Source organism: Rhopalosiphum maidis, chromosome 2, assembly GCF_003676215.2.
Source record: "Rhopalosiphum maidis isolate BTI-1 chromosome 2, ASM367621v3, whole genome shotgun sequence".
NCBI lineage: Eukaryota > Metazoa > Arthropoda > Insecta > Hemiptera > Aphididae > Rhopalosiphum > Rhopalosiphum maidis.
This window is the reverse complement of record NC_040878.1, coordinates 11043642-11059698: the sequence shown is the minus strand read 5'-3', so window position 1 is coordinate 11059698 and position 16057 is coordinate 11043642.

The window sequence follows — 16057 nt, the reverse complement described above, 5'->3', positions numbered from 1 at the left end:
TTAAAGACAACTGCACAATTGCGCACGTTTTACTGTCACAAGTAATTACACGGTATACACGTTTACAAAATCGAAATTAATTTCCATGATAAAGGTTATTGTTATTATTATTATTAAATGTATCACTGAACATTTTCGGTTTGTTTTCTCGCGGACGACATGCATATCGATCACGCTTAACACATCTTGCCATCACGTCCCGCGGTGTATATATTATTATAATGTACACGCTCTACTAGTTCTGTTATATTATGTCCAACTGCTCATTACACGTTCTTTCTTATTACGTTTTTTTTTCTCCTGGGTGTAATAGGATTAACTCTCCGCGTCATCATAATTATGTTTGTTAATAATAATTATTGTCGGCCACCATATATAACCGTGACTTCGTATTTTTAGTTTCACTCCGCGTCTATACGAGGCACGAGTGCAGCAGCAGCAGCATCAGCAGTGCCGCGCGCGAAGAACCATTACTAAATTCTAATATACTCATATTATAGTGGTGAATATACGACGCGGAGGGAAGGGGGAAATCGCCCTCTCCGCCGATGTATTACTTTTATATTTATCTTATAGAAATTTTAAGAATAACTATGGTAGTTGCGGTGGATTAGAACCCTTTATTTAAAATTAGGTTTAAAATAAAACGATATTTGTTATTCAGATAAATTTGAATGGTCTTGAAGAGAAGTTTTTATCCGAAAATAGAAAAATTTAATTAGATCAATTATTTAGGATTTTTTTTTTATAAAAAAAAAACAAGTAATAATAATAGTATTTATCGAGTTCACAGTTTAATGTAATGATATTGTTCGGTGCGAAAAATCGCGATTTGAGTTCTACAAAATGATTATGTTTGTTTAAATCACTAATGCACGTTTCATTGACTGATTATTATTTATTTATAGCCACGCGAATCTCGAGTCTATTGTTGTAGTAACGATGCGGCGCTGATGCTGTGGCTGCCGTCGACAGTGTAATGAACGGTGACTCGTATATTTGAAATGTAATAATATATTTTCTTTCTATAAAGTAATAAATCTTCAGTCCTAAATGATAGTTTACAATTTATTGAATATAAATTGTGGACTTATGACCATTCACATAATATAACTAGTTGCAACTTACAATGTACATAAGTAATAACGATCCTGCTGACGACAATGGACTTTAGAAAATATAGCGATTCGTTGATAAGACGTCATGTAACTGCAATTAACCGAATGCAGTAAATGCGTTTTTATATAGAGATCTCTCTCCAAGTCGAATCGATGGTATCATTATACAACGTCGACACATTCGAATGATATATAATGATATATTGTATTTACTGTTTCATTGTACAAACGTATTTAAAATAAACTAGGGGCTTTGGTTCCTGATCGCTACTCTCGCCGACTCTCTTTTCAGACTTTTTTGGCTAGTTGAGATACTATACATCTAATATGAAAAAATCATAAATATAAATTATTGATAATGATACAGTGCAATGTACCTAATTGGATTCCGTATAGATTTTGATTATATTTTACCTGAATGCATTATCACGTTTACTCTTTCACATCGATGCATAAAATTGCTTCTTCATCGTCATAAATATAAAATATAAATTTAACCAGATTTTGATTTTTCATATACTGAGTTCGAGTTCTGTGTATCTTTAACTTTCACTTAACCAACAATTCTCATGGATGGAATACTATAACCAGAGTTTATGTACGTGTTTTAAACATTAAAAGAAACGTGTGTAAATATAATATTATAAACTGATATTTTTTTGTTAACAATGTACATTGTACATTAATTTCACCATCACTGTACAATAAACATTTAAATTCTTGCCGATACGCCTCATGTGCAGGGAGTTGAACATTTCCATGGCGACAAGCGCAGCATGAGTTATTAGATCTTTTAATTTTTTAAAAATGAAGCTTTACAATATTGCCATTTTTCTGTCATTTTATCACCGATATCTAAATATTCATTGTTCTCTGATATTTTTTGATACTGTTCTTTTTTCATAGCGCGCGCTTTTCATCTAATACCCAAAAAGCTCTTTCTTTCGGTCTTTCCATTTTAAAATCGACTAAATAACTTACATAGTTAATGTTTTGACGAAACTATTTTTCAAAACTCTTTTTGTATAATAGAGTGGTACTATGTTTGTAAATACGGTAAAAACGAACTATGCTTAAAAAAATAATCATACTATTCGGCAATTTATTAAACATAGAAAATACTGTGTTGTTGCGAACTTGTTCTACTAAAACGAACGTTATTATGACCTACATTTACGTCAAAAAAATTAATTACCCGGACCACTGCAGTGTATAATAATATAAATATAGGTTCCTACTACAGACGGCGTCTACCTCTACTATACTATACAACGACTGCGTATTCGTAGTTTATCAGGTACACGTCTGATCGACCGGCCTGCCACGGCGAGTGATAATTATTATTTTCATATTATAATAATAATACATATAATATACACATATACGTATATACACGCTTTCCGGACGTCACGCGGATATATAGGCTACTGTATACGTTTCCGAACAAATTACGCGTTAAGATTCTTATCGGTCCCGGCTGCGTGCAGCAGCAACTCGTTCCTGTTGCTCATACTATATAATTCTTCATTATAAAACCGAAAACTGGTTTTTTGGTCAATCTGTACGCGCCCCGGGATTTATTTAAGCACACACACACACACACACGTACACACACACACGTACACACACACACACACATATATACATATATACAAAGTGATTGCATTATCGTCAAACCAAGCAATAGCAGACATCTACTAGGTCCCTGTCTCGGGAAATATACAATAAGTTATAATTTTTTTTTTTTCGAACGCTTAAGAACATATTATTTAATATTTTGCATATTTCAACGATCGTTAATATCCGAAAAAAAAACAACGACAATGTGATTTATTTCGTAAGATAAAACAATCGTCCTGTATAACATTATGTATTATCGCGGTCGATTATTTATTCAGAATAGACCTAATTCGTGGACATATCTCCAGCTATATAATGTAGCATATACAACTACCGCTACTTCCACTATAATATTAATATAACACTCGAATCACGGCTATAATCTTATTCCTACATATATATATATATATATATATATACCTGTTATATGTATGTTATAATAATATCTACGTCGTGGCGTCATGAAAACCCGTAAATCGCTTGTCGCTTTTTTTTTTTTTTTTGGCGCCAGTTGATTTAAGTTAGCGCGTCTTACCCCCCCGCCGAGAACTGGTTGCCGCCGCTTGCTAGTTTATAGGTTGGCCGCGCGGTATCTTCGCGAACCGCGGCGCCCGACGGATTCAACGTGTATTTTAATAATAATACATGTATATAATATATACGCCTAAACGCACACTCCAATGCGTCGACGACGTAGTCTCTCTTTTACTTTTCTCTTTCTATCTATAAAATATAAAAATCTGTGTCGTAATTAAAATGTTATCGTCGGCACACGTCACGATGATGAACGTAATAATATAACGCCACACCAGCTATCCCGCGGAACGTGTCATTGACGATGTTAAAAATCTTATCGGTTTTTCGTATTTTTTCGTATTATTATTATATTCCTTCTTATTATATAATATTTTATTAGAGTAAATACGCCAGCCAGACGTTGTGTAGCAAGGGCAAAAACGTTGGGTAAACACAGAACACACAAATTACAAACCCTTTCCTCGGTCTGGTCCGCGTGATCGTCGCCGGTCGGTCTGCAGCAGTCCTGGAGCTCGCGGAGAAGATAATTATAACCCTTGATCCCGAGGGCAATATAATTTCGAAAAAAAATACTCCGCGGTGGGGGTCGCGCGTGACCGGTGCGTTTCCTAAACGGATTACCGCGAGATTGTGCGAGTGTGATTTTCGAACACCTGTTTTAGAGGGTTCTTCCGACGTAATAATCATTATATAATATTGTTGTACGTGTGCATACGCCCGCCCGAAGTTTGTCAAAGAATAAAATATATTTATTTATGTCCAGTGAGGGCAGCACGGACACTTAACTCGTATACGGTATTCGACGATATAGGTACGTCTTACTGCTTTCCGGTCGCGACCACCAATTAGAAATCGCAAATTGCAGTATATATTTCATAGGCGCCTAGTCGTAGAAAATTTGAATGTACCTACTTGTAAGAGTGGGAAACGGAGTTATGTATAAATCGTATTTATTATATATGTGTTGGTTTTATGGACCTTTATATAATACATTTTAGACTGAGCCACTTGTCTATTTAAACACTGCAGCACCTGTGTTTTGTAGTGGTACTTATGTTATACAATATACATGACCCTATATAGATAATAAAAATTGATAAAATACGTTCAAACTTTAAAAACTGTATAAGAACTATCAGTGTAATATTATTATCTGTACTAATAATACATTAAAAATATTATCCTTAAAAAAATTAAATATTAAATTTATTAATAATAATCGATTTTAACCAATAAAAATTTAACAGGTAAGTATTAAAAATTTTTTTAATTTTAAGTATTTTGATTTTAAGAAATCTTTGATAAATTAAAAACAATTAGAAGAATTCTTAGTGGTTATTTAAAGAGATATTTTTTTATAGTCTGTATTTGAATTTTTAAGAAATTAAAACTTACTGTATGTAGTTGAACTATACGAAAATTATTTTGTTTATGTAACACTTAAAACAAATGCAAATTTAAAAGTTGTACAATTTAAATAAGTTTTACTCAAATTACTATGATATATAGTTAAATAAAATAGAGGATAATTTTGTACGAGTAAATAGTTATTATTATTGTATAATATTACTAATGTTTATTATTTTAATCAATTATAAAAAAACTAGTCGCATTTTGTTTACTGAAAGAGCAACGTTCTATTTGCGTTTGTTGAATTTATACGAAGTATTTTATAAATATTTTGTTATTGCTCATAGCGTAGAGAGGCAAGATCAGTTTTAACACAATTTATTTATAGGTAGACACATCGTTACATCAGTAATATATATTATAAAATATAAATATATATACAAAACTATAGAAAAACTGCAGGTATTATTGATTAATTAGAGTCACAGCGCTATGCACAAGAATTTATTATACTTATTTATTTATTGCATAAATTGTAAAGGCGCCATTAGAGTGGCATTCACGATTGAACGATGGAAATGATTAAGTCCCGTTTTGCATGGACGCGTTTCATACACGCGTATTTCTGTTTAAATTGGTAAAGTTCATACGCGCGGTAACATGACAAGTAAAACGCTCGCGCTAAGGAAAAGGACGCGTTTGATATCCGCCCATGTGAAACGAGTCTAATATCAACGTGACATAAACAGAAAATTTACAAATTTTGAAATTAATATTTTGCCACCGAATTTTTGTTTAACGGTCGGCGATAAATACGCGTATATGTCGGTAGACGATCTGCTCAATAGAGTTACACATGACGACAAATTATATTAGTATACAAATCACGCACTAATAATTAATAATACATAAAATATTTATAATTGTAGTGGTCATGTCGGAGAATTCTGATCATCCGAAAATAAGCAAAATCGTCGAGAAAAAGTAAAACAAAAAAGTGTTTACGCGTGTTTTCATCGCGCGCATCACCTAAGTGCACATAATGCACGCCAATGCACTACTTTATTATACAATGGTAATATTTTTATTCCAACTCAAACATGTTGTATACATTCGTGATAATATTAAGACTACAATTATTATATTCGATTAAACACAGGCGTCTGATACGTATAATATAGGCTTTTTGCACCATGTACGCGTATATTTATTAATGGCAACGGTTGTATGCCTGTGTGCGATATTAAGATGTGTAATACATGTGAATGCTGTCGATCGATTTTATATTAATGCGGTTGCGTATTGTAGGAAAGTAATGATCACAAAATATTCGGCTACCGTGGTCTTAATGTAATTGAAATTACTATTTATTAAGTATGATGAACATGTTCCAAGTGTTAATGGATTAAATTAATATTTCACAAGTCTGTTAGGAAAACCGAAAAACACACAAGATATACACTGGATAGTTAGAAGAAATTCTGCACTATACCTGAAAAAAAAATGGCTTCAATAATATAATATAGTTGTCATCAAATTTATTTGAACTTCTGGCATACAATTGTGAGGTTGCTCTAGAACTAGAAAATCTTACATCGAAGTCATGTAACGTTGTCAAAATATTGTCCTTCGAATCATTACCAAAACATACCGGTTCGATTGAAACGAAGTCCATCTATCGATATTTGGTAATATCATCCAGGATGAAATCAAAAAGATTGCCAATAATTAATATGCAAAAAAACTATAGAGCTGTACATAAATTCAACTGCTAAACAACGTTTAAAGTTTGAAGCTATATGACTTTTGATTTAAGTGATTTATTAGACTGAGGAAAGTGGCTATCTCATTGGAGGCTTAACTCCAAACATGTTTTTAATGTTCATCATGTATGTTGTATAAGTACACTAACATATTTGTATATTTATATATATATATATATATATTATTTATTGATTTTCATGTATACACCCATTGTGTGTAGTTGTATTTATAAAGATCTCTGGTTGTTTAAATAAAGATGCCTTAGGGAAGTTAACAAAAAAAATATGGTAAATATAAATTTTTGATTAGCTTAGTATGATTAAAAAGTCTACTCGTATGATTAAAATGTATATTTTCCAATATCTAGTGATTTTATATTGAATCAAGATAGGAATCGAAATAATTTGCGACTGTACGCACTGTACTTGCACGCATCACTGAATTTAATCTCATGAATAAAATATACAATTTTTCATTAAAATAAATTGTTTAAACTATATATGTATATCGTTAAGTGTTCATATAACTATAGGAGTTTGAAAGGCTTGAATACGAATTCACACCTGCTATATTATTAAGTAATTTTGTTTGTCATTACTTCATTATGACAATAGATGCCTACGCGCGCCGGTCGATTAGAACACAAGATAATTGGAATTAATTTCCATTGAGTGCTTCGTTTTCATTTCGGCGAGTATGAATACGGATTAAAAAAAAAAAAAAAAAAAAACCACCCGTACAAAAGAACCATATATACCTTGTCCAGCGATTTTAATTCATTTTAAGTTCAATATTATAAAATATATGCGTGCATATCATTATATCAATTGTTGTTTGTTTTTGTTGTTGTAGTTTTTGTTTTTTTAGCGAGCATATGCTTGAATTTGCGGCCGTTATCTGATCGCCGGTCTTCCACCGTGACAAGTGTGTGCGTGTGCGCGTGCGTGTCCAGGTTACACTTTACACGACACACATACGACATATCTACCTATATAATACGGCCAGGAAGAAAAGCACATGACATCGATTTACATAAGCGGTGCTCATCCAGATAAGGCTCGACGGTAATAAAATTTATTAAAATATTCGCTGTCCTCATCACCTGCGCTGTATGTACATATATACCTATAGCACCAAGACAATCGTCAAATGTATACCGCGTTATAGAAAACACCCCCTTCCCTCCAACCCATGACTTGGAACGACATGTATTGTCTCACGTACATTTTATGCATAGTCACCGAGGGGGTAAGAGTGTCAAGAAACTCCCTCACAAATGTCTCTGAAGAAAAAAAGGGTTTTCAAAACGTATATACAGTATAGGTACTATTATAACATGTATATATATATATATATATATAAATAGTCGTGTTTTCGAAATAATAACTACATTTAGTTCAGACATATTATATTACTGTAACTGCATCAGTTAGACACGTCTGCAACGATTGCATGTGGCCCTCTATAGGGCAGACTAAAATAATATTCAATAATAGGCGAATATTATGAGAATATATAGTGTTCGATTTATCAAATTACATCGAGTGGCTCCAAACAAAAGTAGTTAACCCAACAGTCTATATCGTGATATATATATATATATGCGTTTATATAGATACTCGGCGTCGTGGACGTAGAATGTAAACCCATTTATTATAATATAGTATTATGTGTTGAATATCGTTTGAATATTATAATGTAAAACGGTACATCACCGAGTCTGTTAATTTATGACCACAAACTGCAAGAATGAGAGAATACTAATAATAATATACTAGTCTTAATTATAATGATAATATTTTTATTATCAGTTATAAGTTATAACAATATTTTTGTAATCTCATCATTCCTCGTCTTAAAACAATTTTAATAAATTAAAATGTACCTAACTGTAGTTACAGAAAAGAGCAGGGACGAGCGAATTTGGGGTCGCGTAAAACGACCCTTCATTCGCTACACAATTTATTAGTCGGTGTTATAATTATTTCGTTTAATTAAAAAACAACACTTTAAAAACGTTCATAATTACAATATATGTATTTAAATAGAAATAACTTCACATGAAAACATTGAAGACTAATTGAAACGAGTAGAAATTCATGGGGTTATAGAAAATAATAGTATATATTAATAGAAGTACGGAAAAAAGTATTACCTATAGTATTACAGTTAATAATATATTATAAACTATTATTATTGTGAAATAAATTTAATATTTTTCTTATGATATTATCACAAAAAATACGTTAATAATCCATACCTAACTTGAGAAGCTAACCGTTAAGAAAAAAGGTTAAGAAAAAAATTGTATAAACTGTTTAGTCTTTATAGAACAATGTCGCTGAAAATTTGAAATTTCATCGCAGTCAGTCGAAAAAAATATGCGTTTGCTTTGACGATTTTAAATTTTGGTAATGAATTTGGTTTTATGAAGTCTCAACTCACTCGGTCAATGGTTAAAAGTTTTTACACTGTATATTTTTACGTATTCACTACGAAGTACATATGCATTATATTAATATATCCAATGCTTGATTTAGAGAGACGGAATTTTTTTTTTTTATTTAAAATATTTTAGCTTATCGCTTCTAATTCGGAATTTCTTACAAATCAAGAAATCGATAATATATTTATATTTTCAATAATTTTTATTTTTATTTTCTTATTAAAATCCTAATCAACAAAAAAATGTGTACATAATGTAAAAATTTAACGCGTTAAAAGAATTTCTGTGATAATAATTTAATTTACAGCAGCTTAGAATCTGTATTATGTACAAAATATATTATATAAATAATGAATAGAAACAATTTTTTTTTATCATTAAATCAACAAATACATTGCGTTAAAAAAATATACTTCTCGGGTTGTGTTTATGTGTAATGTTTTTTGTAAAGTTTATATATTTTAATTCTTGTAAAGCCACTTATCATATTTATATTATTGATATGACTACCTGAACTAGATGTATACAACTATACATTTTCTATAACTAAGTAATTAACACAAAATAAATAATTAATAATTAATTAATATTAAAATAAAAAATAAATCATTTTCAAAAATTTAGAAAATATATAGTAACTGCTTATTATAATATTATATTATTATTTTAAATGTGTATAGTTGCACGCGTTTAGGTAAACACTATACGTTTAACATATTTTAAATTCCAAAAATTATTCATGTACAGATTAATAATTCTAAAAGGGTGTTATGTGAAATATTATGTATAATAAATCAAAAATAATCAAAACCACCCACTTGATCGTTGTCAAACACTGAATGCGATATACGCGTTCTTACCGTAAACTTCATTGTTACTATTGAAATTGAGTTTTGTTTTTTGAAGAAATATACGTCGTATATACCTGTACAGTCGTCGTGCATATGACGTATATACTTATACATGCACCATTGTGTGTTTCAGTACCTGTATATAGCAGGCATATACACCGTAATATTATGTCAAATGACGTCTCAACAATAAAATATGGAATACACTTGAATATATTATTATTATATGTATATTATATGATGCAATGTAAATTATTCACTATTGAACCGAAAATTCTCTTGTACGCGAAATCCTGGGGGCAGTTTATTGTGTTCGTCGACGATCCGAATCCGTCTCAGGTGTTACACGTCTCCAAGTAGTATATACGAATATCGGCACTCGAAACCCTCTTTTACAGGCAGTTAAACGGATCGTCGTCGGGTATAGTAAATCTGTTCCAAATGTTCGATGCAGATTATCATATAATATATATTATTTATTTCTTATCCCGGGCAGAGCGCTAAAAACGGATTACTTCAGCGCATTGGTGATCTCGACCCCGCTGCAACAGGTGTTTCGGTTTTGACCCTCGTCATCATCTCTGTCATAAGTCGCCGAGACATCGCGGATAGGCGCACGAAAATTATCCACGACGGGCCCCCATTGTGCGACAAAATGACCGGACCAGATGTGGTTGCCACTGTTTTGATCAAAATTTCCAAGGTCACTCTTGTACAACTCTTGTATTTTTGTCTATTTATTAATTTCATTTAATATTATAGTTGGTCGTAAACATATACATCAACATTTTTTTTCGTTATTGACAAATTGTTATATTATTATATGAGATGATTGCAATATGTATATTGCAATTTAAAATTTGTAAGTGATTTTCAATAGTTATATAAGTAATAATAAGCAAATTAAGAAATCGATTATTTAAATTTTAAAAAAACTATTTGCCTATTTCATATTTTTCTTTGTATAAAAAAAATCCAAGAAATTAAAATTTAACTATAAATTTAATTTTGTATAAACATGTGTAATAAAATAAAATTACTTAGAACCATATCAATTTCAATATGTATTATTTTATATAATATGGTTAATACTTAATACTCGCAATCAAACCGAAGACTCACGATTTGTTTGAATTCCAGACTGTTATGGTAAGTGCCGATGCGGGCGCATTAGAAACGTATTTTATTGAAATTAGTTTTTTACTTCCCTGCCTCGATGGTCTCGATTCAACACACATACTCTACTAATAAACCATGCAAAATTGATTTATTATGGTTACACCTAAGCACTATAGATCAATATAAATGATAATAATATGACGACAACAATAATCGATCACACATGGACGTTTAGTGATGCACATTCCCGTGGTATATTTTAAACGTTTGCATGCGATTTGCATAAAATATTTATTTTTTTTTCCGATAGTCATAGGGAGAAGAGAAAAAAAATTGTGTATAGAATTAGCGAGTCGGTGTTTTTTCATACCGAAGACAAATTATAATATCGATGCATTTGCGTACCATCTGTCACGGGGCGTGTTATTTTTTTTTCTTGGAGCATAAAAAGATACTTTATGTTTGTTCAGGGAACAAAGGGTCTGGGGGGACAACCACCGTTTTTGGTTTTTGAGTGACGTTTGAAAGGCTGATGTTACGGTGATGGGAGTTGTGGAAAAAAAAATGAAAAAAAAAATGATAAAATTTATTCATATCGTTAGCAGTTCGATTTGATAGAATCGACAGATTACAACAAAAAAACCCACTTAAATTACCAATTGTCAGTATATAATTATCACTTAACGAATGGCGATGAACAACAGCTGTAAATAATCATTGGTGTATACGTTTTCCCATAGATACCACCCGTAGGTTAAAGAGATTTAGAAGGTTTAAAATGATAAATACTCATATTTTTAGATCCGAAACAATCCATTCAAATACTTTTTATTTTAAAGAAATGATAACTATACTCAACTAAATAAAAGCTATTTTTTACATCAACATAAAAACATTCACATAGTTATTTTTTCACATCGTTTAACAACCGCCTTGCCAATGCTAATTAGCATCCTTTTTGCCGAAGGCTGACATAACCGTCAATTTTCCGAACATTGGTGTATTTTTCTGTTACACAAGATTTACTTAAGGCTGAAAAGCCTAATTAAAATTTCCAACAATAGTATTATTGTTCCGACCCAGAGGTTATTTTTAGTTGCAACTTTTGAATTTCAGCCCGTAGCTGCTTGGATAACTTACCCTTTTTTCGTATCGGTTCAGGATAACTTTACATGCCCAGGGGGAAATCTCTTCATTTTAACATTGCGGTGTACATCATTCCGAGAAGTAAAATAAACTGTATTTCAAAAACTTTTTACTCATTACAACGCGATATTGTATTATACAAGTACACTATACATGATGTGTATACATTTTGTGTTTATTTTTATAATATGTCGTTAGGTGAAAAAAAAAATCGTAATTTGACAAAACTACATTATTTGGTTAGTTTAAGTAAGTTAATTGTATTTATTAAGTCATTTTTTTAAACTCACTCGGCTAAATATTATGACATTAATATAATAATAAATAAGATATATATATTTTTACTATTTAGATTATTTTGTAGACAATGTACCTATATTTAAACAGTTGTAGATAAATTATTTAGGAAATTTAAAATACACTCAAATAGTAAATATAATATATACATCATAACAATATATGAATATGACAAATAAATATAACATTATCAGTTTATTTGTTCGACGGGAATATTATGAAAATATATGACGAAAAAATATCTAATATTGTATTATCACCCCCTTTTTGAAAAACTTGACGTTTGTCGAATCATTACATCTACTGTTTTATCGCCTTTACACATATCCGTATTCGTCTACGACCTCGTTGATTATTTGGGCTTTTGCTGTGTGAATCCTCGTTGACATTTTTGGAAGTTTATGTTACTACCGGATATACGGTATATTCTATGGTGTGGAGTTGCTGAAACATCGTAAAAACCACGACCCCGTGCAAAAGCCGATAAGGAACTGAAAAAGAACGTCGTTACCACGAGGCCCACTGCAATGCGCGCGCCCCCATCAGGAAGAGGCTATTGAAAACGGACAGAAGCACTTAAAATCACTGGCCGAAAACGCTCGAGCGTTATGTGTTATTATCTCCGGCCGTCTGTGTTCAAACGTGGTTTTTATTGGGTAATGCAATACATACGAGACGAGGGTAGAAAGTAAATAGATTCTCATTATAGACACTCCAGGATCTAAGGTCGTAAAAATCGGACAGATCGTCTTTCTGGATGAAATGAAAAAAAAAATCGTCAGATGTTACGATGTCGGCATAATAATATTAAATGTGACTGTATGATATTCTCCACTATTCGATTTGTGATTGCAATATTCGAATAAACCGATATATGAACTCAAGTATATTGTTTGAAAATAAGTTGAAAAATAGTACAATAAGGTTTTTCAAATTGAAATTATAACTGCACAATATTGTTGTCAAAGGAAAAACATAATGATATAAAATAATGATATGAATATCACAAAACATATAATGTATAATATAAATAAGTTCTAGACAAAATATTTAATTAAAGTATCACACGTCGTTGATTTATTGCGACTTTTAAAACATAAAAATTGAATTATAGATTTAATAGTCCTTATTAAAATATATATATATATATAATTATAGTTCTTATAGTTTAGGAAAAAATGTATAAAGCATCAATAAGGTACTATATCAATACGATATGATTAAAAATCTATACTTAATCTTTAACTATTTTTATTGAGTTTTTATAATATGATCAATATTCACACAAGTTAATTTCATATGTTTTATAAAGCTATACTTAACCAAGCTTTAAGTTATATAAATAAATCTAACGCAATTGTACAATTATTTCTATACGTGTTTTACGTTACAGTTATTTTTATAAAAAACACATTTTACATTAGTTTTATTATGTAAAAGGAAAATAAAAGATAAATAAAAAGTGTTGACGATGTAAGAGTAAATGTATATATGCTATGTATTCTGTGCAACATTACTTTCATAATATAAAATAAAACATTAAATATAGGTATTATTGGTTTTTTACACAGCAATAAAAAAATCTGATCTAGTAATGGTTTGAAAACATATAAAATAAATTGTCTCTACGAACGATTGATATAAAAGTTATTTATAATGTATAATTTTTTTTTATATTCATTCAGGAGACCTACTTAATTAAAACATGAATGATAATCGATGACAAATAAGAACGTATGACTTGTTATTTGTTAAACTGACAGCTAGAATTGTATAAATGTATAATAACGTCGATTAGATACACTAATTTGTTACTAATAAATTTTAAGTGTGATCTGAAAAATCATTATTCTAACTTTAAAATTTAAATATCACTAAATTTTGATCTATTGACAATTAAATATTTTTTTTTAATATTCAAAAAGTATCTGCAGTGGCACAACCAAGATTATTTTAATGGAGGTGAAGTTAATAATTATATTAGTATCGTAAAAAAAAATATCTATACCAATATAATACTGCAGTGATGCGAAAACCAATTACAGTAATATAGTAACCATATAAAAAAAAATTTTAATTTTGATTGTTGATTAATAAAATGATTGTTAGGAGAGGATCAATAAGTTGTACTACTGGTACGAGCTTCGAGAATAGAGTATCATTAAAGACGAAAGTATGTAATTACAGATTAGTATAAAATTCGTAATTCGAAGCATGTTATATTTCTTAATGATAAAAAATCAATTTAAATTGAAAAAAATAATTTTGAATGTAAAATAAAGCAATTTTTTACTTTTTTATTTAAATATTTTATGTGTAAAAATAAGTTGCATAAAAAAATAATTGTAATAGTAGGAACTTTGATAAATTTTCAATTACCTAGTGTTAGCAATAACTTTGAACTTTGATGATAGCTTTATTTGCAAAAATAAAGCAAACATCGTAAATACTTTTTACCATATTTCGATCATTACCAATTATTTATAACACGTCAACATTATACTATGGCTTCATTACGATATTATCTATTATATGTTACCTTGTGTAGTTCGCGTAAATCGTTGTAATAAATTGATTTTTTTAACATAAAATATCAAAAAAAATATAAAAATTAAAACGAAATTAAATTTATTCTGTGTTAATATGCACTATTAATTTATTATCAAAGTATCAAAGATATTAGGTATATGTATATGAATTCACAGATTACTACAAAATTTTGAAAAATGCCACGAATGAGTAAAATCAATTTATTTGTCAGGAAAAAATGTTTTTGTTGTTAGTTTATTTTTTTTTTACTTAAAATAACTGATATTTGGTAATACCCTTGATTTTAAAATATTGTTTATTCTATACAATGGTAAATGGCCCAATGGTAATACATACATATATATATTGTTTATAGTCTTTTCTTGTAAAGACTGTTGTTATTAGGAACATTATTATGCTGCAGGTCTTCTCATCGCGGGTCTAACATATTATAATATATGCTTTGGATTTCCCGTTAATTTCCATCATAATATTTATAATTGTTGTTCTGCGAGTAATAATGCAATCATTCGTTTTCGCCTCTCCTCGAGCGACGAACCGGAAAATTAAAACCCATACCCTTTGACACTCATAAACGAATTTGCGTCGAGTATAGAAGTGAAAACCCTCAACGTTGGCTGAGTAAAAAATTTAAAGACCTCTCATAGTGGGCGGCCGCGCCGTGATTATAAATTAGTGGGAGGGAAGAGCCGTCTGTTTGACTAACGAACATAATCCCGCGAAGGTGTCGAAATGAGTGCGAAAAAAAGGTGTCGTAAATCCGTTATAATAGAGGCATCCCTTTTGTTAGGTTTCATATCGCCCCTGGGTAAAGTATTAACGATAATAATAATAATAATGATAATAAAATATTCCCCGAGCTTTTAGATTAAAATCGCCTACCGTGTCCTAATTACCAGCATCTAATCTAAGGCATTGCTATTTTTCGGGGACGCAGCTACGAGACCCTTTTATGTTCAGGCCGCCTATGGTTTTTAATTGCTATTTATGATGATTCCTCTTGAAGCCCAAATATCCTGCATTCACCATAACGACAGCCTACGCCAGGTTAGATTAAAAGTGTGGTCTTTTTGTTTTGTTTTTTTTGTTCAATTCTCATAATTTTACCACAATAATGTTCCACCAATAACTGTCCACCAAAATTAATGCGGTATTTAATGAATATAATAAATATGTATATATATATACAGAGTGATTCACCAAATATCCTTACCCGGTTACCCCCATTGTTTCATATGATAATTTATTTATTTAAAGTG